The following is a 24,540-nucleotide window of genomic DNA, read 5'->3' as shown; positions in this document are numbered from 1 at the left end:
CTATCACACTTCTAAAAATAAAAATAATTCCTTAATATCAATATCCTGTTGGTGCCAATATTTCCTCTATGGTGTCATAAAGGTTTTTCACAGTTTGTTTCATCGAATCAAAATCCTATTAAGGTTCCTCCGTTGCAACTGATTGAGAATGTCTCTTAAGTCTCTCTCTTTTTTTTTCTTAAGTCTCTTTTAATCTATGGATCTCCTTCACCCCCCCTCTCTTCTCTTTCCCTACTTTTTTTCTCTTCCCTCACTCTCTTTTCTCTTTCTCTCTTTCCCTCTTTCCATCTCTCTCTTTTTCTTAAAATTCATTTGGTGAAAATACTCAGTCTTTTGCCCTGCAGTTTTCTTTTCCAGTTCTGGCTGACCCATAGTGTTGTTGGACATGTTTCTCTGTCCCCTGTATTTCTTATGGATTAGAAATTGGGTCTAGAAGTTTGATCAGATTGAAGTTTGAGTTTCTGATAGAACTCCATAGGTGCTTCATTAGGAGCATACACAGCTGTCTCTCTGTAATATTAGCAGCTTTTGATGATCAGTATCTAGAATCATTCATTCAATGTGGGGGATGCGAGTCAAAATCATCATCATTGGGGCACCTAGGTGGCTCAGTTGATTAAGAGTCTGACTCTTAAAAAAATAAATAAATAATAAATAAATAAATAAATAAAAATTAAAAAAAAAAGAGTCTGACTCTTGATTTCAGCTCAGGTCAAGATCTCAGGGTTGTGAGATCGAGCCCCATTCATGTTGGGCTCTGTGCTGGGCATGGAACCTGCTTAAGATTTTTTTCTCCCCCTCCTTCGGCCCCTCCCCCCTCAAAAAAAAATCATTATCATCATCCCATGACTTGCCCCGTGCTGATACCTTTACTTGGAAGGGACAGCTTCTTTTAGACCAGTAGAATGTTCTGAGGGTTTGGAGCTCCTTAGCAGGATGCAGACTTTCAAAGTTGTTACTGCCCCCATTGGCATGGTGTGGAAGTGGGGGTCTCTACTGATTGGTTTGTTGGGGCCTTCCCCTCAGCTTTGATCAAAGCAATCACATGGTAGGTAGGCCCCAGGGTTTGGCACAGGCTCTGGGATGCACACAGGCTCTTTTTCATGGGCTCTCACAAATGCACTGGGCATGGGCAGAACTGCCTCCTGCATCAGCCAAGACACAACCCAAGACATAACTCTAAAAGCCACACCCTCCCTTTCAGCAGCCACAAGTTGTTTTTTGACCTAACATTCTTGGCTTCAGGGCCAAAATAGTGACGACTTCTCTTTCTTTCCTTTGCAACATTAATTCCTTCTATTCTATAACTCCTTTCAGGTGAGGGTTTCAAGAGCTTTCAAAACACTCTCTTACCTAATCCTCCTAGCACTTGAGTAGGGAAAGTGACTAGCAGAGAGCTCCACTCCCCAGGCAGGGAAACTGAGCCCAAAGAGCTCAGCTGGACTACTTGCTCTCCTGCTCTGGCCTAAGGCCTATGCTTCAGATCTTGCCTATATGAAGACAAAGACGTGTCTTGTGAGTAAGTCCAATACCTTCCCCTGAGGAATCTTCCTACCTGTGATATTGGAGGAGCTAAGAGGCTCTCAGCAAGACAGGTTCCAGTCAGCTTGTAGCAAATTATCCTGCCTAGATTTTTCACAAAAGCAGCAATTTTAAGCATTCTGTTCTACTCTCAGGCTCTGTGTGTGATGCCATGTGTTTTGATCAGGGGTTTAGTAAACAGTCACCATACATATTGGAAACAAGAACAGAAACATTATCCTCCCTTGACCTAAATCCCAGCTGCCAGTCCAGAAATACCACATGCAGCTCAGGAAAGATGTGCAGGTGCTGGAGAAGACATAGAAAAGGATTCCCAAAACATCCCAGGAGGTGGGAGGACAGCCATGTACCCTCCCAAGATGGGAATGGGCTTGTACCAATCTGCCTAGAGTCCCTCATGCTTGAGGCCAACAGCCAACACTGGAAGACAGATGGCCAAGGTGGAGGCGGGAGTGGAGAAGAAACAAGAAACTATGTTGCCCACAAAGGAGGGAAAGTGAACACAAGGACTGGATCCAGGAGTAGAACCAGACCCATCCCACATAAATCTCTGCAACATGGGCAAAACCAACCTGCCCAGCATTGCTCTGCCTATGCCATCTCCTGGCACCCCAACAAGAGGGCTTCAGCACCAACCAACACCAAATGGTTCCAGCCCACCATACTGGTCCACCTGGCTCCCTGATGCCAGCCCTGACCCCTCTGGTACCATAGCAGCACCCACCACCAAGGTCTGTACCAACCTGAATCAGACACATATAGCTTTTGCCAGTTTACCAAAAACAGGCCAGAGTCAGAGAACCAGCTCTTAGCATCAGAGGCCACAGGCTTCCAGGGTGACCGATCAGGAGCAGGAGACACCAAAGTAACTTCTCTCCTCATATTATGTCCTGGTTTATATGATACATATTGGCTCCTGACACTCCCCAGCTAAGGATGTACAGAAGGGTCCTATGTCAGGACCCTCAAGAAACAAACTCCCCACAAATCGCCAAAGCAGGACAGAGCCAAACAAGGAAAGTTGTCGGAGATCTCCCAGTGCACAATAAAACTTGGCAAACCTCATAGAACCATGGAAATAAAGGGAACTTCTCACCATCACCCTCACTTCCTAGATGGAACAACAGAGACCCACCAAAGGGAATGGCCCTGCCCAAGTTCCCTGTTCTCCCAGGCAGCAACAAATCCAGGACCAGACAGGTCTCCTGATGGGCAGCCCAGTTCTCTCTCCTCTCCTCTCCAGTGTGCCTCAAGTTTCAGACAGCTTAGACCTGGCGCCTAAGGGGAAGGCCTGGCAGCTAGGGGAGGAGGAGGCCAAGTCCAGATTACATCAGTCTCACAGGGAGCCAAGCAGGAAGTGGAGACTACTCTTCCTTCCCACCCACAGGTAGCCTGGCTCCAACAAGTGGCCCAGCTCCAAGTAGCCACTGATAATGCAGGGAAAGCTCAAAGACAAGGGTAGGCCCATCCTCACTTCATCACGCTCGTCATCACACAACCCTTTCTCATGTACCCCCAAATGATAGGAAGGCATAAGATCCCCACAGCTCATAATCTAGCCAACCCAGTGCCCCCCAATTTTCCCTCTGCTCTCCTATCACGGCAACCTGTCTTCTGCTCACATCTGTCCAAGATGTCCACCTCCTCTTAGCTCCAGCCAGAGCTTTCCATCCTTGAAGAGCCAGTTGGAAGGCCCCTCCTCCAGATAGCCTTCTTTGCCTCCTGAAGTCCTCCCTCTGATCTCCCAGCCCTGAACAGTTAGTGCTAGGAAGGAAGGCAGACGTATCCTCCTAGAAGGCATGTGCTTACTTTGCCCTGGGATTCCTCCTAACTCACTGGGACAGTTCTCTGATGGGTCTACTAATTTCTGTGGTTTAACTCTTATGTTGGAAAAGTACCCAAGAGTAAGACCAAGAAACCTCCTTTCTAGCACATCAAACAGCTTGGGACATACAGCAGTGTTTGATAAATGCCATTTAGCGCTACAGTGCTATCATATCAAGAATGATACAATCTAAATGACCATCAACTGACACATGGATAAGTGAAAATTTGCTATATCCATACAAAGGAATATTATTTGGCAATTAAAAGGAATGAAGTTTTTGATGCATGCTGAACATGGATGAGTCTTAAAAAACATTATGATAAATGAAAGAAACCAGTCATAAACACCACTTATATAAAATGACCAGCATAGGCAAATCCACAGAGATAAAATTAGATTCATGGTTGTATAGGGCTAGAGGGATTGGGGGACATGGAGAATGACTGTTAACGGGAATAAGGTTTCTATTTCAGGGTGATAAAATGTTCTAAAATTGATTGTAATGATGATGTGCAACTCTGAATATACTAAAAGCCATTAAATTGTGTAACTATAAAGGGTAGGTGAATTATTTTACTTAAAGAGATTTTTTTTTTAAAAAAAAAGAAGGAAATATAAAAATACTCACATCCTTTTACTGGGTGATGTCAACTGTGCCTAAAGAGGTATAAAACCCTTCCACGTACATCCATCCTGGGTCTCCTCTCAAAGTCCTGTACAGTCACTATTATCTCCCTTTTTATAGACCAGGAAGTTGAAGCTTAAAGAGATAGCTAACTAGCCACAGACCTGGAACCCAAAAATCAGATGATCTGAGTCCAAGTACAGTGCCCTTTGGGAATGACCTATGGAGAGACTTCGAAAGAAGAAACAGCTCCATACACAAGGAAAAGCTGGAAATAAAACATCTTCAGCTAAGGAACTGCCGTAGAGTACAGCAACATGAACGTGATAAATAGGATCACCACGTATTATAAAAATGTTAAGTAAACATGTGCAAATAGTATGTACAGTTTGATTTCCGTTTTTGTTTTAAATACACTTGTGTGACCAAAACATAGTAGAGAACATGGGTGCAAAAATGTGCTGGGATGATGAATAGCCAAATGAAAACTTTCCTTTAAAAATTTCCTGTGTTGTTTTAACAGTAAAAAAAGACAGAGAGAGAGAGAGGGAGGGAGGGAGAGAAAGAGAGAAACTAAACACTTGAATGGACACCCTCCACCCAACCCCCCACCAAGCAGCACAGCAGAGCACTATAATTATCCAGTCAGGGGTGAATTCCCTGGGGAATCAGCACAGGCCACTGAGCCGCAAGGTCACCAACAGCCTTACAGGCAACAAGGGGAAAAGGCAGGACCCCTTTGTAGTCTGCAAACATAAGATCAAAAGGGGCACAGGAGAGTCAGCCAGAATTTATTCAGTCACTACTGCTCTTTCCTTCAAAATGTTCCTTGTGTCCCTCTCATGGCATTCAGCACATTTTACTGGAATTCTCTCTTTATATATTCTTCTTCCTCAGGAGACTGAAGTCCTCAGGCAGAGCCAGGAATCACTCATCCTTGTACCCACAGGCACCCGATACAGCGCTGGACACACAGTAGGTCTACGGTACATGTTTTCTGAATGGAATTGACTAATCTCTCTTCATACCTGCCACTATCTTGAGCGAGACTGTTGCACACAGATACACTTTGTGCCACCTCCTGATCAGCATTCCTGCCCACAATCCTCCACCCACACACCCTCCATGTCCATCTTCCTGAAATGCTGATATCATTTCATTCTCCTCTGCTTTACCTGTTTACCCCTTCCCATCAAGCCTGAATGCCTTGGCCAGGCCCCAGGGCCCTTTCATCACCTGGTCCCATTCGACCCACCCAATTATCCTCTAGCTTCCCAGCAGGCACAGCCCAACACACTCATTCCCACCTCCAGGCTCCAACTAGTCCTGTTTGCCTATCCTGAGATATCTCCTACCTACTCAACTCCCACCTCTGTTTAAAATCAAGTTCCAACTCCTCCTGAGGCCTTCCCTGACTTCCCTGGATCCCCCAGGGATCCTCGCCTCTGGATGTGTCAGCTCCAAAGCTGAGTACACCTAATAATCTTTTTGTACCCCTTTCTTTCCGTGTTTGTTTTTTTCCCACTCTCAAACTAGATTAATCTTCTTAAGGGCAGGGCAGGGTTACACTTCATCAGTGTGACCCACCACACCCACTGTTAAGACAGGCACATTGTAGAAGCTCAATACATCTGCAAACCATATTGGTGGTTACATCTCAAAATCTGCAATATAGCTGTGGTTAGTAATGAAAATAGGTTTTTTTGTTTGGTTGGTTGGTTGTTTTGTTTTGTTTTGTTTTGTTTTCCGGGTGGTACAGAGACTGGTTCTAGGCAGCTGCACAACTGGAGCATGAGTAGGAGGATTTCTCAAAAGGGGCTTAGAAACTTAAATCTATGCCATTAAAACAGCAGAGTCCTCTCTAGCTCCTGATGGTGCCCAGTAGCTTCCATGCAACCTAGAAATTTGTTAGAAATGCAAATTCTCAAGCCCTACCCCAGACCTCCTGAATCAGGAATTCTGGGACTCAGGCCTAGCATCTGTGGTTTAACAAGCCCCCCAGGGGATTCCAACATCCACCAACATTTGAGAACCACTAGTGCAAACACTTAAGAGGAATATCCTGGTATATCAGAAAGAGCACTTCCTCCCATCTCTAAAAACTGTGTATGGATGTGATTTTTAGCTCCTGTCTTCCTGTTTCCTATTATCTCTACTGCCACTAAAATTGAAAACTGCAGTTGGGAAAATTGGCAGAGAGTATTGAGCAGTTGATAACTATTATTAATAGTTAGTACTAATACCCAACCCTAGTAGTAACAGCAGTACTACTACTTGCTACTAGTACCAGCAATAACAATTATCAGCTTCTCAGTACTCTCTGCCAATTTTCCCAACTAAACGGTAGTTTCCAGGAGCAGGAGTAGAGGATAAAATTTATGAGGCACTGGGTATATGCATTCATGACCCTTCCAGGGTGACCATGTTCCCCATTTGTCTCTCAGGTGGGTTTTTTTGTTTTGTTTCCTTTTTAAAGATTTTATTTATTTATTTGAGAGAGAGTGATTGGGAGAGGAAGAGAAAATCCGAAGCAGACTCCACTCTGAGCGCAGAGCTCAATACAGGGCTCCATCCCACGACCCTGAGATCATGACCTGAGCCAAAACCAAGAGTCCAACACCTAAATGGCTGTACCACCCTGGTGCCCCAGCTTCTCAGTTTTGACCAGTGGTTTCTCATCATTCCCTAACTCCAGAGGACAACTGGAGACAAAGGCTACACTGGCTGCCTTCTCAATCATCTTGATTTGCAGTTTGCACTTGAATCATTCTAAACCCCTACCAAAGGCTGTGGTCTCTACTTTGGATACCCGCCCCCACCTCTGAAAACACTGGGTCAGTCTCCTGGCATCTCCAGTTATATTCCATCCATGAAGACAAGCTTTACATGCTCTCATTCTTCAGCACCTGTCCAAGGGCAGATCACTGGGAGGCATGGGGTTGTGTGCACAGCAGCAGCCCAGCTTCCTGCAATCTTGTTCATAAACTGTGGATGCTTGTCCTGACCCCATCCAGCAGAAGAGGGTTCAAGAGGAGGACTGCAGTTTTGGGGAAGAATATACAAGGCATAGCATCACCTGGTAGAGGTGGCTGACTTGGTCTTGGGAACAGAGCGAGAACAGATACCCAGGGCTACTTGGCAGAGGGCACCTGATCTGGGCCCTTAGGCTCAGCAAGTAATCAGGGCAAGGGAAAATATGAAGCCATAAGTGAAGGGGTCCTCAGTAAAAATGGAGCATATTGGAGTGGAGGAAACACAGGAGGAGGGCTGGCTCAATCAGTAGCTTTGCACCCCCAGCAGTGTGACTGTGGGTAGCAAATTGCTTCCCATCTGTGAGTCTCCTTTTCCCTATACAGCTGGAAAGTGAAGATGATCTCAAAAACTCCCACAAACAGCCAAGTGTTCAGAAGAAAAATGATGCTCCAGCCTTATTGACACTCTATGCCAGGGCTGCGGATGATGGAAATGTTCTGTAAGTGCGCTGTCCAACGTGGTAGCTCCTAGCCACACGGGCCTACTGAGCACCTGAAATGTGGCCACTATGCCTGAGGAATTTGTTTGTAATTTTATTTAATTTTAATTACTTTACATTTGAATTTAAATAGTCACACATGGCTGCTGGCTACTGCACTGTAACAGCACAGCTCTAAGTAAATTCATGAAATGCAAGTCGTTTAAAACCCTATCTCCACATAGTGAAAAGTAAAAACTAACTTAATCTTCCAGTTTTAAAATGATTTAATTGATTTTTTAAAGTATTTTATTTTCAAGTAATCTCTACACCCAACTTGGGATTCGAACTCACAACCCCGAGATCAAGAGTCATGGGGTCCACTGACTAAGCCTGCCAGGTACCCCTAACATGCTTTAAAGAGCAGAGACTCAGGACCCCTTAAGAGGCCCAGGAAGCAGAGCCCCTATTCCTGGGTCCTCATCCCAGCCTTGCCCCCAGCCAGCTTCATGGGGAGCCAAGAGCCCCATCACCAACCTTAGCTCCACCTTATCTCTCTGTGCCCCAGTTCCTTCTGTAAAGTGCACACCTGTCACTCTGACTTTCCTACATAGTTGTGAGGACACACTGCAAAGCTGTACCCTAAGGAACCTTAAAAGTGCTAACAAACACATAGTCACCACTCACACCCCACATGAATGCTGTTAATGACCTTTCTGAAGCCTCACTAAATGGCCCTTTAGCCACTGAGAGCTGAGGAGAGGATGCCGATAATGTGGCCAGGAGCAAGGGCAGGTGGAGAAAGTTTCAGGCTGCCACTAATTTATCATTCAACAAAATACAGGCACACCTCAGGGATATTGCGGATTCAATTCTAAAACCACTGCAGTAAAGCAAATATCACAATAAAGCAAATCAAATGAATTTTTCAATTTCCCAATGCATATAAAAGTTATGTTCACACCAGGGACGCCTGGGCGGCTCAGTCAGTTTAGCTTCTGCCTTTGGCTCTGGTCATGATCTCAGGGGCCTAAGATCAAGTCCTGCATCAGGCTCCCTGCTGAGGAGCCTGCTCTCTCTTTCTCTCTCTCTCTCTCTCTCTCTCTCTCTCATTCTCACACATGCACTCTCACTTTATCAAATAAATAAAATATTTTTTAAGTTATGTTTATAATATACCATAGTCTATTAACTATGCAATAGCATTATACCTTAAAAAACAATATATAGGGGATCCCTGGGTGGCTCAGTGGTTTAGCGCCTGCCTTTTGCCTGGGGCACGATCCTGGAGTCCTGGGATCGAGTCCCACGTCAGGCTCCCTGCATGGAGCCTGCTTCTCCCTCTGCCTGTGTCTCTGCCTCTCTCTCTCTCTATGTCTATCATGAATAAATAAATAAAATCTTTAAATATATATATATATATATATATATATATATATATATATATACCTCAATGAAAAATGCTTAATTGCTAAAAACTGCTAACCACCACTTGACCTTTCAGTGAGTCATAATCACTGACCACACAGATCACCATAACAAATATAATAATGAAAAAGTTTGAAATAATGCAAGAGTTACCAAAATGTGACAGAGCCACAAAATGATCAAATGGTGTTAGAAAAATGGTGCCAAAAGACTTGTTCAATGCAGGGTTGCTACAGACCTTCAATTTGTAAAAACAAAACGTAATAAAGCAAAGCAGGATAAAATGAGGTATGCCTATATTCTATGTGGCTTAGATGCATTCAATAAATGTAATAAATCAATCTGCCAAAAATTCTGCTTTGAATTTATCTTACAATTATACCAGTACAAATGTGGCACAAGAGTTTGTCTTATTTACTGCAGAATCCACAGTGCCTGAAATCATGCTTGGTAGTTAGAAGGTGAGTAAATGCTACATGCAGATACGCAGATGTACAAGGATGCTCATTGTGGTAACAACTCAAATGTCTACCAACAAGGGCACTAATTAAATTCATTATGGTCCATCTATAACAGGTGGTACAAGTAGCTGTGAAAAAGAACCTTTCTATCTCACACATACACACACACAGATCTGGGGAAAAGCACAAAATTTAAAAATCAAATTGCAGAACAACATTCTGATCCCATCTATATGTCCCTCTCATCCCACCTACATTCTAAAAACTACAGATTATGCATATATATGGTTGTATATGCATAGATCATTTCTGGAAGGATACATAGAAACTTAACAATGGTCACCTCTAAGGAGAGGCCAGAGAGGTTCAGGAGGATGGGGCAGGAAATATCCAAAGCATTATTTGATTTTCTTTTTTATTGACTAGTTTTCTTTTTTCAACTATAAAAGTTAAACATGATCATGTTAGAAATTATATCTGGAATGTCACGTGGGCCAATATATATATAACTGAGGGAATGACAAAAAAATGTATACGTTGTAATGCAACTGGGGAAAATGGGATATAAATTGTACCTTCGGTGTGATCATACTGTGAAATAGACAAAAAAAGAACAACGTACAGATGCAAAACCCTGATACAGCCCCTGACAGTCTAGTCCCTGAAGATCTGAGGCCCCTGCCATCCTCACCCTGAGCCAATCCACAAGGTGGCAACCAAATCATTAAGGAGCCTCTCATTTCCACAGCCAGAGCACAGGAGGCAATCATAGTAACACTGCAAATGTCCTGAAAAGTGAGACCAGGTCCAGCTCCCTCACTCTGAGGGAATATGGAGGTGGAGTAAGCCTGATTTAACTCTCCCCATGGGCTGAGACTTTGTTCTTTGTTACTGAGATATTTTGGGCTGGAAGCTGCAAGCTGGAGGACCTGAAGTGAATCTGTGCAATCTTAAAAGACCAGAAACTAGCAGCTTAAATTCCACTAGGTGCCTTTGAGATTTAGTAATTAGAAAAAAAAAAAATGAAGGCAGGCACAAGGTTTCCAAGCCGCTGAGAGGTCTCTGATTACATTCAATAGCCCTATGGACACAAATACCTCAGGAAAACAGAAGGGTTCGCTTCAGGAAGGGGCAAGAATTTAAAAGCAAAGAACCTAAGGGGTGGAAGGCCCTGAGATACTATCTAGCCCAACCCCTACATTGCCAGAAAAGGACTGAGCCCCAGATAAGAATGCATTCCTTCTAAAATAAGTGCAGACCCAGGAAAGAGGGTGTTATTAAGTGACCAATTGAGGCTTCCTGGCAGCGACTGGGAAAGCAGGCTAGATTAGAGAAATTATCCCTTCTGGAAAAATACAGTTGGCTGCACATCACATGGAAACCACAGGAAGCAAGGGCCCAATCCCTTACAAGAGTTCCAGCCTCACATGAATAAATCATGATGCCATTGCAAGCATGCATGTTCCAGATAGAAATCTCCTGCTTCTGGACTAATTAGTCATTTCACTTAGTAAATCCCAACCTCCTTTGGGTGTGGCTGGCAGCTTCACCAGAAAGAAACACCTTCCAGGTAGGGTTCTGGGCTGGGCGGCTCTGTGGCCTAAGTCCTTGTGACGTGGCAGTGACACAAGTCAAGTGTGTTTATTCACCTCATTTTCCTCTAACTGGGCTCCATGATAGCCTTCCCGGGTCCCAGAGAACATGACCCTAGGGAAGTGGGGTTCTCTCAAAGACTCCTTACAGAGAAAAGCATGCATGGCCCCACCTGCCGTTTGGTTCCCTGAGGAGAAGCCCTGCTGTGGGTGGTGGTGGAGGACTGGGTATCTCTGACCTACCTCAGGCACAAGGAGAACTTTCAAGTTGGCCAGAGCCTGCCATTATCAGATGTGATCCTTCAGAGACCTGAGGGCTGTTGGGATATCATACAATGTTCAACCTGAAGAGGACCTTACAGAATATCTAACAGTTCAACACTCTGGTTTTCCACAGGAAGAAGGAGGACTGAGGAAGTGAGTGACTTGTTCACAGCCACCCAATATTTACAAATAAATCATCCAATTCCTGGGCTTTCATTTCTCCCTACAGCCCTCAGGTCTCTGAAGGAGAGACCTCAGGTCCTAGATGAAACCCATAGTCCACACCTTCCGATGCCAGATGAGCAGCTAATAGGCCACCAACAGTTATTTATCAGACACTGCATGCAAAGTATAATGGGAGCTTACATCTAATGGAAAAAATAGACCTGATTCCCCAGAAAAGTTAACGCCATTAAATAAAAGCATGGCTCACCACCAGTGGAGGAGGAAAAAGAAATTACCAGATAAGCAAGAGGCATGGAGTAAGGAAAAATCCCAAGAAGAGGCAGCCAGAAAGTATAAGGAGATCTGGCCAGAGAAGGAGAGCAGATCTTTGCAGGGTAGTCAATCAGGGTGAGGGGGCAGGAGAGGGCACTGCATGGTGACCCCTGGGGCCCTGCCATGCCAAGAATATCCCCTCTCCTGCCTATGCCATACACCAGGAGGACAGCATGTTCCAGGTGGGAATTACTGCTCTGAAGTTCAAAAGCAACTAATGCCAGTGCTCTATGTGCATTTTATACAAAAGCCTCCCATTGCCAGTCTTTGGGGGCCAAGACCTACTCGACCATTGCTTCAAGGGGCTGCTTGGGGAGAAGAGGCAATGCATGAGCACAAGGCCTAGCCTGCAATGAGAGCATTGACCCCAAAGGTCTCAGGCAACTCCAAGAGGAAAAGGGGGTAGCAGGTATAGTGAGTTTAATAGTAGTCCCTAAAAAGATATTCTATGTCCTAACTTCCAAAATATATGATTGTGGCCCTATTTGGAAAGAAGGTCTTTGAGGATGTAATGAATTTAAGGATCTTGAGATGAGATCACCCTGGGTTACCAGGGTGGGTCCTAAATCCAATGACAGTTGTCCTGATAAGAATGAGGCAGAGGGAGACCAGACAAAAGAGGAGGACACATGGAGGCACACAGGGGAGAAGGCCATGTGAAGACAGAGGCAGAGAGATGCAGCCACAAGGCAAGGAATGCCAAGGCTTACTGACAGCTGCCAGAAGCTAGGTGAGGGGCAGGGAAGCCATTCTCCCTGAGAGCCTCCAGAAGGAAGCAACCCTGTCAGCACTTTGATTTTGGACTTCTGGTCTCCACAACTGTGAGAAAATAAATACCTGTTGTTTTAAACCACCTAGTTTGTGGCAATTTGTTATGGTGGCTCCAGAAAACTAATACAGCAGGGCAGGGGGTGGGGAAACAGGCTGGGGAGTCTTGGGAGTTCTAGGAGATGATGTCACTCGTGTTTGTGTAACAGAGGTCACAAGACAAGGCAGCCTCTGGCTCCTGAGGACTCCAGGCCAGCTGGATACAGGGGCCATAAACAGGAGCTTGCGTGCTCCCATCAGGTATGGCTATGACAGTGGGGCTCCCTGCCTCTTGGTTCTCTGTCCAGTGCTGTGGTCTTGTCCATCCAGCCCAGGCCCTCCACAATGGATTCTCTTTATCAGTGAGCCCCCCAAAAGTAAGTGGCAGCATCCAGTGATTGTTTCAGAGTCCATTATCATCGGCAGTGTAGTTCAGTGGAAAGTATTCTGGCTTTGGAGTCAAACACACTTGGGTTTTGTGTTTTTTTATTATTATACTAATTATTTTTTATTATAATTATTTTTAGTAATCTCTACACCCAATGTGGGCTCAAACTCACAACCCCAAGATCAAGAATTGTATGCTCTTCCGAATAAGCCAGCCAGGTGCCCCAAACAGACCTGGGTTTAATCCCAGGATGAGTTGGAATTAGAATGACTCCTCTCTCTGAGCCTCAGTTTTCTCATCTGTAAAGTGGGGCAAGCACCTGCTACCTCACAGAGCTACTCTGGCCATTAGAAATAGCACCGGTAAACCGCCCAGCCCATGGTCTGCTTGATAACAGGAGTGCAATAGGTGGTAACAATTATCACCATTATTCACATGAATAATGAAGTGGAACACTGGCCTGAGCCCACCTTGTTCTCATTGCTGTAGTGAATACAAAGACAGCCTCAACCCGGGGGCTGCCCTCAAGGGCTCTCACTGAGCAGAGAGTTGCTGAGCATCTACTGTGTTCCTTCTGTTTAGTCCCTCCTTCCCCAGGCACTGGCTGTGACCACAGCCCCCAATGTAGCTCCAAGAGGCACCCAACACACACTCGTTTTATGAATAACTAAAAAAAAAAAAAAAAAAAGACACCGACTGAGTCACCCACCTCTTAAAATATTGTTTTTCTCATCTGCAAAATGGGACTAATAGCATCTACCTATTCTGCTGCCTCACAGGGTGAATGTGAAGACCCAACAGAGATAGCAGCCACAGAAGCCATAGAGGCAAAGCACCAAACTGTACCTCAAGGCCTAAGGAGGTTGGCTGTGCTGGGCCTATTTCAGGACAATGGCAGGTCCACATCTTAACTGGGTACAAACCTCCCTGCCTCCCCTGGTCTGGAATCAGGAAACCTTGACTTGACTTCTGACACTGCCTCTTCCTAGCTGTGTGACCAGGTTACTTAACCCAGCCTGAGCCTCAGTTTTCTGTAAAAGAGAGAGCTCGTTGCTTCTGCTGATCTAGAAATATAGCTATGAGAACTAAATGCGGTGTATGTGAGTATGCTTTGCAAACTGTAAAGCTCTATACAAACGTAGGAAATTACCATGATTATCATGTCAAAAGTAGGTACTCAACACTGGTGTGAACCTCAGAGGAACAAAGACTCCTAGGCCAGAGGGAGGAAAGCACAAATACCCCTGCTCCTTTCAATTTGGGCAGCTTTGAACCCTTCTCCATCAAATTTCAAAGTTCTCTATGGCTTTGCCAGGAAACCAAAAATATTCTAGCCACAACTCTGGAGAACCACAAGATAAGCCATTTCTATAATGGGTGCTGCTGGGCTTCAAACAACTCGGCTGCTTGGAACAAAAAGAAATAGTTTTTTTAAAAAAAACACCACATACCACAATTCAGCCACTCCTCTAAAACACATATCTTTTCTCCTAAGAAAACTAAAAAAAAAAAAAAAAAAAAAAAGGAAACCAACTTTAACAGATTGAGTCCAACTCTGAGATATTCATTCTTGGAAGGCAGGCCTTCCTGGATGAGGGGGGCATACAGAGCATTCTCCAGTTACAGTGCTCAGGCAGAGAGATTTCCAGGGGAAGTGGGCGAGGAAGTGGGGCACCAGTCCCAAGGGCTGTGAGGACTGGATCTAGGAGCCCAAAGAGGCAATCGCTGCCTCAGATTCAGAAATTAATGCTACTAATCCAGTTAAAGAGCTAAACAACCATAAGATTCCTTTAGTGGTTGTTTTCATTCACCAGGCATAAAGAAGGTCCAAAGACCACTTTCTCCCCACTCATAGGCCTTGATGCCAATACCTCGAGCTCCAATTCCTTTCTCCTCAGCAAATGCATCCCCCCCCCCCCAATCTCATAAGCAGTCAGCAGATAAAAGGTCCTCTGGACTGGCCAGAAGTATCCTCAAAGGAGGTGTACCTATCTCATGGTTCTCATGGCTCTACCAGCTCCTTTGGGTCACCCCGGGGCCAAAGAGGCAGACACACCCAGTCCTGGGATCAGGGCTGACTCACAAGGATCCTCCCTGTAGCTATTCACCCATGTTTTATACTTGGGGCTGCCTCTTTCTCCAAAGACCCTCAGTCCTGGGTGAAGGCTGCATGCACCTTGTTTCTTAGCTCATGCTCTCTTTGGAAGTTTCTGTTCTCTAGTGCTAGACCCTAAATCACTTGATAGGCAGCCCGGCATTGTGGGAAGAACACATGCTATGCAGTCAGGCAGACGTGGGTTTGACTCCAGGCCTGCTGCTGACTGGCTCTGGAGCTTTGGAAAGGTGACTGTCCAGGCCCTGGTTTCCTCACCCCTAAGAAGTAACTAATTCCTATCACACAGTTTTGTAAGAATTAGTAATAATACATGGAAGGCTCCTATTATATGGTTAGTGCTTAATTAGCAATAGTTATTATAATAATGGCACTGCCACCCCCATGCTCCAAACTCTAAGGCCTAGTCCCTCCATACCTGGCTCCTGTCACCTTCGGCTCCCATATAACCACTCATCAGAGTGTCCTGTTCTTAGACCTGCCAGTTCTGGGCCAACCCAGGCCTCACCACTGGGGTGTATAGAGCTGGCAAACAGAAAGCATTCAAAGCAGGAAGTGTTTGTTTACTTAGGAAAAAAATATCCTGTTATTTCACAACAGGTTTGCCACCAGAACACAGGTGTCATGAAAACCGCCGCTAAACCTAAACCAAAATGGGAAAGGAAAAGACTCACATCAACATCATCGTCATTGGATATATGCCTCAAGGATGCAAGTATCCACTTATTTAAGATTTGGGCAAGTCTACCACTACTGGCCATCCAATCTACAAAAGTGGTGGAATCGACAAAAGAACTATCAAAAAATTTGCGGAGGAGGCTGGTGAAATGGGAAAAGGCTCCTTCAAATATGCCTGGGTCTTGGATAAACTGAAAGCTGAATGTCAACATGGTATCACCACTGATACCTCCCTGTGGAAATTCGAGACCAGCAAGTATTATGTGACCATCATTGATGTCCCAGGACACAGAGTCTTTATCAAAAACATGATTACAGGCACATCTCAGGCTGACTGTGCTGTCCTCATTGTTGCTGCTGGTGTTGGTGAATTTAAAGCAGGTATCTCCAAGAATGGGCAGACCCGTGAGCATGCCCTTCCGGCTTACACACTGGGTGTAAAACAACTAATTGTTGGTATTAATAAAATGGATTCCACTGAGCCACCCTACAGCCAGAAAGAGATACGAGGAAATCATTAAGAAGTCAACATCTACATTAAGAAAATTGGCTACAACCCCGACACAGTAGCATTTGTGCCTATTTCTGGTTGGAATGGTGACATGCTGGAGCCAAGTGCTTAACATGCCTTGGTTCAATGGATGGAAAGTCACTGGTAAAGATGGAAATGCCAGTGGAACCACGCTGCTTGAAGCTCTGGATTGCCACCAACTCATCCAACTGATAAAGCCCTTGCATCTGCCTCTCCAGGACATCTACAAAATTGGTCATATTGGTTCTATCCCAGTGGGCCAAGTGGAGACTGATATTCCTAAGCCTGGCATGGTGGTCACCTCTGCTCCAGTCAATGTTACAACTAAAGTCAAGTCTGTTGAAATGCACCATGAAGCTCTGAGTGAGGCTCTTCCTGGGGACAATGTGGGCTTCAATGTCAAGAATGTATCTGTCAAAGATGTTCGTCATGGCAATGTGGCTGGTGACAGCAAAAATGACCCACCAATGGAAGCAGCTAGCTTCACAGCTCAGGTGATTATCCTGAGCCATCAAGGCCAAATCAGTGCTGGATATGCACCTGTGCTGGATCATCACACAGCTCACATTGCTTGCAAATTTGCTGAGCTCAAGGAGAAGATAGATCGTCGTTCTGGAAAAAAGCTGGAAGATGGTCCCAAGTTCTTAAAATCTGAGGATGCTGCCATTGTTGATATGGTTCCTGGCAAACCTATGTGTGTTGAGGGCTTCTCTGACTATCCTCCTCTGGGCCATTTTGCTGTTCGTGGCATGAGACAGATGGTTGCTGTGGGTGTCATCAAAGCAGTGGACAAGAAGGCAGCTGGAGCTGGCCAGCTCTCCAAGTCTGCCCAGAAGAAGGCTCAGAAGGCTAAATGAATATTATCCGCAATACCTGCCACCCCACTCTTAGTGGTGGAAGAACCATTTCAGAACTGTTTGTGTCAATTGGCCATAGAAGTTTAATAGTAAAAGACTGGTTAATGATAACAACACATCGTAAAACCTTCAGAAGGAAAGGAGAATGTTTTGTGGACCATTTGTTTCGTGTGTGTGTGTGTGTGTGGCAGTTCTAAGTTATTAGTTTTTAAAATCAGTACTTTTTAATGGAAACAACTTTACCAAAAATCTGTCACAGGTATTATTCAGTAGGCAAAACACAAAGGTCTGAGGTACTTGGGAGATTCGGAAATTTCCTTCAGACTCTTCAAAGAAAAATATGTCATTTCTAACACATCGCCCTTTTGTAATTATAAAAGTAATATGTGATCATTGCAGACACTATGGAAAGTAGGAAAAGTATATGAAAAATCCAAATGAGTGACAATTTCACCATCTTTAGAGAATATTGTGGAGGATGTTTTGGTGTATTTCCTTGCATTCTTTTCTCTATATGCCTCAAGGATGCAAGTATCCACTCATTTAAAAGTGAACAGATGAATACACAGGCCAGCCAGTGTCTACAAGAAAGCAGTAGTTGATTGCCCTTGAAGGCTTCCTTGTCCTGTTTTCCATTCTCCCCAACCCTAAACAACTTGTTAGTGACATACTCCCACATTGCAAAACTACATCTCAGCTTATCAGCACTTGCTGAACTCTTACCTCTGAGTGAGTTAACATAGTCATCTCTGCTTTCCACTTTCATGTCACAGGGTCAATATTTACTAGCTGTGTTGCTAAAACAGGCTCTGGGCATGGATTCAGTGCCAAACGTCCCTGTCTAATCTCAGCAGCAGCAGTCCCAGTGGCACTGGGTGCTTTCCTGTGCCACAGGCCACAGCATCAGGTGAGTGACTCCTGCCCTAACTAAGCAGGTGGCCTCCAGCCTGGCAAGGATGCTTCATATAATCATAAAGTACAGGAGACTAGTGTCAGGAGACACTTAAATATTAGAGACAGTGTGTGGGAGGGTGGCCTGGGTAGCATAGTGGGTTGAGTGTCTGACTTTGGTTTTGGCTCAGGTCATGATCTCAGGGTCATGGGATTGAGCCCCTCATTGGGCTCTACACTCTATGCTCCTTCCCTATCTCTCTGCCTCTCACCTTGTGCACTCTCACTCTCTCTCAAATAAATAAACAAATCTTTAAAAATATATATTAGAGATGGGAAAATTGAGGCTGTATGGGGGAAAGGACTTGCCTAAGCACATGCAGCTCCAGAACCAAAGCCTGGACACACACACACACACACACACACACACACACAGGCCCTGCCACTGCCCACCCCACATCAGCACTCTCTCTCACTGTCCTCTCATTGAATGCCTGGACACAGAGAAACAGCGGAGACGGCAGGTGGGCACAGGTCCCATTTTATCAGGCCTTTCATTGCCAAGTGGGCAGGTGCTGGTCTGAGATGGTCCATTTCACAGGGTGGTCTTCCCAAGAGTGGCCTGATCTCTTACAGTGATGATTAAGGTAATATCGTGGCATCATCAATTCTCCTGTTTCTTGTTGTTATTCATTCATTGCTGCATTTGTTCATCCGTTCATATGACAAACAGTTATTGAGCCCATCTGTGGGAGGGCATCACTTGCTGCACTCAAGCATTTCCACTTTACCCTCCTCCTCTGGGGAGGATCTCCCTGCAGCTGTCGAAGGAGACAGACTGTCTGGTAGCCCCCAAGGGAGTCTGAGGCTTAAAGAGAAATGCCTATAGAGGGGCGTCTGGCTCACTGGTTGAGCGGCTGCCTTTGCCTCAGGGCATGATCCTGGAGTCCTGGGATCAAGTTCCACATCAGGCTCCCCTTTGGGGACCCTGCTTCTCCCTCTGCCTATGTCTCTGCCTCTCTCTCTGTGTGTCTCTCATGAATAAATAAATTTAAAAAAATACCAATAGGAAGGAAATGTGGGAGAATTGTGGTTTGGGGGTAGATCCTTGACAGCACACCTGTGGAAGAAAGCCCCTATTCCTAAAATCACCTCAGGTACTGAAAGGAATATGTGTTTCTGTGCAACAGTATAAAGAGCCAAGGACCTGGAGTGAAGAGGCCTGCATTCAAGTTCCTGTCACACCACCAAAATGCTACATGGCCCAGCGGGGAATACTGCCTTGCCCAAGGCACAACATATTAGTGGCCAAAGTGAGACTTGAATCAGGTTCCTTTTTTTTTAAGATTTTTATTTTATTTATTCATGAAAGACACAGGGAGAGACAGAAAGAGAGAAGGTCAGAGACATAGGCAGAGGGAGAAGCAGGCTCCATGCAGGGAGCCTGACATGGGACTCGATCCCAGGACTCCAGGATCACACCCTGGGCTGAAGGTAGGCGCTAAACTGCTGAGCCACCCAGGGATCCCATTGAATCAGGTTCTTTACTCCAAAGTCCCCGTGTGGACTATTGTCCTGGATGCCCCAAATGAGGCTTTCTATGTCTCTTATCCTCAGGCAACCCCAAGAATGCCCCAACCCTGATCTGGACCTTCTAGGGCAATAGGACTCCTCTTCATCTCCTCAGCTGAGATTGGTACCTGTGCACAGGGTGAAGAGCTCCCTGGACTTAGTCACTCCGCTTGGGTTCACAAAACCAGGCTCAGCCACTTCCGGAGATGCAGGAGCAGGAAGGCCACCAGGAGGCCACCAGGCTAACCCCAAGGCAAGAAGAAGCTGTGAGGTGGGGCAGTTGTGGCACATGAGAGGGAGAACAAGCGGGCATTCTGTCCAGCTGCTGAGATGTCAAAGGGCTCTGCACACTTGGCCTGTTCCCGGCTCCACCCCCCTCCAGGCAAGAAAACAAAGAAGGTCGTGTGAGCAGGGCTGTGAGGAAAATGATGCTGCATTTCTACCTTCTTTTTTTTTTTTTTTTTTTTTACTTATGATAGTCAGAGAGAGAGAGTGAGAGAGAGAGGCAGAGACATAGGCAGAGGGAGAAGCAGGCTCCATGCACCGGGAGCCTGACGTGGGATTCGATCCCGGGTCTCCAGAATCGCGCCCTGGGCCAAAGGCAGGCGCCAAACCGCTGCGCCACCCAGGGATCCCGCATTTCTACCTTCTTCTGGGCTGGTCAACACATCTCAAGCCCTTGGGGCTCAGCGCTGGCTGAGCACGGGTTATGGTCGCACCAGCCCTGGCGTCTGCTGACTGCCTGCTGTGGGCCGGCTCCATGCCAGAGGTGGCAGCAACACTAAGGAAGATAAATCTCGGCCCCTGTGCTCCAGGGGTTCCCAGTCTGGCACAGGATACAGAATGAACCTCCAGGAAGCCTTCTACCTCAGGGCAATTATGTCTGAGACACAGACTCTAAGGGCTCTATGGCTCCTCGAAGCTAGAGAGATGGATGAGGCCAGGGCAAGTCCCAGGGAAGGCTGCAGAGGAATAGGAGGTATTTTCACTGAACTCGAGGACTGAGGAAAACTAGAGGAGGAGAGGAAGAGAGATAAGAGAGAAGGGCCTCCAAAGGAAAAAAAAGAACATCTCATTAAAAGGCTTGGACACAAGAGGGGTACCTCAGTGGCTCAGTCAGTTAAGCATCCAACTCTTGGTTTCAGCTTAGCTTGTGATCTCAAGGTCATAGGATTGAGCCCGGAGTCAGGTTCCATGCTCAGTGGAGTTGGCTTGAGATTCTCTCTCTGGCCCTCCCCCTGTTCTCTTTCTCTCCCTAAAACAAATCAATTCTTAATTTTTTTTTAAAATTAAAAAAAAAAAGGCTTGGACCCAAGAAACAACAAGTGTTGGCAAGGATGTGGAGAAAAAGGAACCTTCATGCACTCTTGGTGGGAGTGCAAAATGGTGCAGCCACCCTGGAAAACAGTACAGAGGTTCCTCAAAAAGTTAAAAATAGAATTACCCTAGGATCCACCAATCACAGTCCTGGATATTTACCCCCCAAAAATAAAAAAAAAAACTAATTCAAAGGGATACATACATCCCGATGCTTATAGCAGCATAATCTACAATAGCCAAGATATGGAAGCAGTCCAAATGTAAAACGACTGATGAATAGAAAAGGAGAAAATACTCCACACACAATGGAGTATTTTTCATCCATTAAAAAAAGAATGAAATCTTGTCATTTGCAAGGACATGGATGGAGCTAAAGAATATAATGCTAAGTGAAATAAGTCCGTCAGACAAAGACAAATACCATATGATTTCACTCATGTGGAATTAAAAAACAAAATAGGATCCCTGGGTAGCTCAGTGGTTTAGTGCTTGCCTTCGGCCCAGGGCGTGATGCTGGAGTCCCGGGATTGAGTCCCACATCAGGCTTCCTACATGGAGCCTGCTTCTCCCTCTGCCTGTGTGTCTGCCCCCCCCTTCTCTCTCTGTCTATCATGAATAAATAAAAATCTTTTAAAAAATAAAAATAAAAATAAAAAACAAGCAAAGGGGAAAAGAGAGAGAGAGAAATAAAGAAATAGGCTCTTATTTATAGAGAACACACTGATGGATACCAGGGAGGAGGCCGGTAGGGAAGTGGGTGAAATAGGTGATGGGGATTAAGGACGGAACTTGTTGCGATGAGCACTGGGTGATGTATGGAATTGCTGAACCACAATACTGTACACCTGAAACTAATATAACACTGTATGTTAACTAACTGGAATTAAAACTTTTTAAAAATCTAAAAATATAAGACTTGGACAGAGGGGCATAGCAGCTAGGGTAGAGAAAGTCTAGGAAGTACGGAGAGGTAAGTAGAGTAAGCAAAACAATAGAGCTAAGTAAGTCAGCCACATCCCTCAGTTTAATCAGCCAGTCACTTCTTCCTGACTCTGTGTTTGACAAAATATAGGGAAGATGTGGCTTTGACATGGTCCTGAATCACCCTCCCTGCAAAGAGGAAACTAAGGCAGATAAGTCAGAGTCATATACCTGTGGGCATAGAGTGCAGCTGTACACGACTAGCCACGCCAGTGCCAGTTAATCTCTGGCTATCCGGCAATCTCACAGAGACAGCAGGAAATGCACAATACTGTCATCACTAAACAGGCACCTGTTGCTATTAACAGTTTAAGTTCTATTCTCAGTTAATGGTCATGTTCTTCAAAGTCCTAGGCAAAGGCTTTCCAGGCTTATTTTGGGAGGCTCTGGTTTAGGAACAGCTTCCTAAAGCCAGCTTCACTGGAATTAGGACTTGAGCTAGAGTACATAAAATACGTGGCACTTCACCTAACAGACAAGATCCCAAAAAGTGAACTTTTTGAGAATGAAGTCACTTTTTTTTTTAATGCCCACAGAAGAAAGTCTTGTGCATGGTGAACACTTCTATGAAGAGCGGATTACTTAAAATTTTTAAATTACTCTAGGGGCGCCTCGGTGTCTCAGTAGTTGAATGTCTTGCCTTCAGTTCAGGTGGTGATCCTGGGGTCCTGGGATCAAGTCCCACATTAGGCTCCCCACAGGGAGCTTGCTTCTCCTTCTGCCTGTGTCCCTGCTTCTTTCTCTGTGTCTCTCAAGAATAAATAAATCTTTTTAAAAAATATATTAAATAAAAATTACTCTAAAGAGCTTATAGTGCATTGAAGGGGTTAGACATATGGTATCTGGGGCCCTTCTGGGCTAAATTCTGATGGTGTGATGACAAATCTGCCAGAATTTTTCTGATGAGAGAGCCAGGAGACTCATAGTAGGTACCAGGATGGATCTGTCGCCACTTCGTTACCTTCCCTGGTAGCTGCTGCCATACTGACTCACTAATCCTTCAGCAAGTGTTTACCGAATCTTTTCCTTGTCAAGGACATAAGACAGTAAAGTCACATCCCTCCCCTGAGGACCTTCCAGATCCTCATCACCTCATATTCTCTAAAGCTTCACCTCAGTTCACTCCTCTTTAGCTTGACTCCCATGTCCCTTTCTGCATGCCGTCCCATTAACCTTTCCTCCAGCTTAAAACCAGCAAAAAGCCCAAAACTTTAAGCATGAGATACTTAAAAAGCAGTATGTTCTCTATAACATAAATATATATTAAATGTTTTTTAGAAGATACAGAGAAGTATAAATAAAAAACCGTTGGGTGCCTGTGTGGCTCAGTGGTTGAGCATCTGCCTTTGGCTCAGGTCATGATCCCAGAGTCCTGGGATCAAGTCCCACTACGGGCTCCCCGCAGAAAGCCTGCTTCTCCCTCTCTCTGCCTGTGTCTCTGCCTCTCTCTGTGTGTCTCTCATGAATAAATAAATAAAATCTTAAAAAAAAAAACTGTTAAATCATCCCTAGTCCTACCTTCCCCTCCATCTCTGCCCCACCCACCCCTGTAACCAATACCATTAAATCTTTAATGGCTAGCTAAGATTTTTGTCCATCTTCTGTTTGCTACTCTGGGCTTGCCCACAGCTCTCTGACTAGAGTTGGTCACCTAGTTTCCAAAGGACCCACCCCCTGCAAACATACCTTGCATGTTCCTGTTCATTTGGGAGGCTCAGGTATATCTGGAATGCCCACCCTCCCCAACTCAGCCTCAGGTCTGAATTCCAACCACTCCTCAGTGCCCCACTTAGTTCCTATCTCCCAAAGCCTTCTCCAGCTGTGCCACGCCATGGAGGTGGCCATGTTCTAAACTGGAAAAGAGGGACTGAGGACCACAGAAGAGGAGAAACATGACTGAGGTCATGGTGCAAAGCCAGAATAGAGACTACAGAATGGAGCCAACTGAAACCATAACTCATCTGAACATTTATTATGTACCCACCATATGCTGATCACTACGTAAGACACTAGTAAATAAAACAGAATGGCCTCCAGATCCTGTGATCAGAAAACTTGCTGGACTGTGAGCTGATTTAGGGCAGCTGTTTGTCAAGAGGTAGTGTAAAACACAGTGAAAGCAGACTCGTGAGCAAATAATGACAAGAGTATCCACATATATTGTAGGACTGTAGACACTCCCAACCCAGCCTGCAGTCAACATGCCTCCATTAGTTTGGGCAGGCTTCCAGGAGGAAGTGGCCAGAGCTAGGCTCCATGCATGGGTGAGAGTAGACAACACTGGGGAAGCCTGCTACTCGAACTCTTTAAGGGAACTCTTTAAGTCACTGGGAGAAACATGCAGGAATGGGAAGTGAACCTAGAGGCCATAAAGGAATCAGATTGTAGAATCAGTGGCTGCTCTATGCCCTCCTCACACTCTGAGTCAAGTCTCAGAGAGAAGCCGGTTAATTTGCTTTTAGCTAAGTATCATAGCTCCTAGTGGGCAGAGCTGTTTTAGCTCAGCCATCTCATAGGATACCAGCTAGCCAATGAATGGGTCACTTTGAGGTCAATCAGGGGCTCCCCCTGCACAAGAACCAGCCCAGCCCCACTCTACTGGGGTAGGGGAGCGGGAAGAGAATAGTTCTAGCAAGAAAGGAATGTTGAAGATAGTAGACACCATGCAAAAGCAGGAGGTTGCGGGGGAGGGCAGAGGAGGCAGGGAGGGTG

The 24,540-nt window shown here is 45.4% G+C and overlaps 1 protein-coding gene and 1 pseudogene across 3 annotated transcripts in view; one reads left to right on the top strand and one right to left on the bottom strand.

The window, feature by feature from the left end:
• The window catches only part of DAPK2 (death associated protein kinase 2), a 125,575-nt gene that overhangs the window by 78,730 nt on the left and 22,305 nt on the right, over positions 1-24,540 (bottom strand). The window lies entirely within an intron of this gene.
• On the top strand, positions 15,651-17,064 carry LOC129506256 (elongation factor 1-alpha 1-like; annotated as a pseudogene).

This window comes from Nyctereutes procyonoides, unplaced genomic scaffold (assembly GCF_905146905.1).
Source record: "Nyctereutes procyonoides isolate TBG_1078 unplaced genomic scaffold, NYPRO_anot_genome, whole genome shotgun sequence".
NCBI classification, from domain to species: domain Eukaryota; kingdom Metazoa; phylum Chordata; class Mammalia; order Carnivora; family Canidae; genus Nyctereutes; species Nyctereutes procyonoides.
This window is presented reverse-complemented; position numbering and strand designations above follow the sequence as displayed.